The following is a 550-nucleotide window of genomic DNA, read 5'->3' as shown; positions in this document are numbered from 1 at the left end:
AAGAGTGGAAAAGAAATCAAGTGATTTTTGAAAAAGATTTTGAAATTAGAAATCAAAAAGATTTGATTGAAAACTATTTTGAAAAAGATGTGATTAAAAAGATATGATTGGTTTAAAAAAATGTGATTGAGAAGATATGATTTGAAAAACATTTTAAAAAGATTTGATTTTAAAAAAAAATAATAACTTGGCTAACAAGAATAGATATGATTCAAACATTAAACCTTTCTCAACAGAAAAGGCAACATACTTGAAATGTTGAATCAAATCATTAATTGATAGCAAGTATTTTTGAAAATGGAAAGAAATTGATTTTGAAAAAGATTTGATTGAAAAGATATTATTTGAAAAAGATTTGATTTTGAAAAATTTTGAAAACTTAAAAAAAATTTGCATTGAAAACAGAATCTTCCCTCTTGTGCCATCCTGGCGTTAAACGCCCAGAATGGTGCACATTCTGGCGTTTAATGCCCAAATTACTACCCTTTTGGGCGTTAAACGCCCAGCCAGGCACCCTGGCTGGCGTTTAAACGCCAGTTTGCCTTCCTCA

Source organism: Arachis duranensis, chromosome 1 (genome assembly GCF_000817695.3).
Source record: "Arachis duranensis cultivar V14167 chromosome 1, aradu.V14167.gnm2.J7QH, whole genome shotgun sequence".
Classification (NCBI taxonomy): domain Eukaryota; kingdom Viridiplantae; phylum Streptophyta; class Magnoliopsida; order Fabales; family Fabaceae; genus Arachis; species Arachis duranensis.
Note: the sequence above shows the minus strand (reverse complement) of the source record.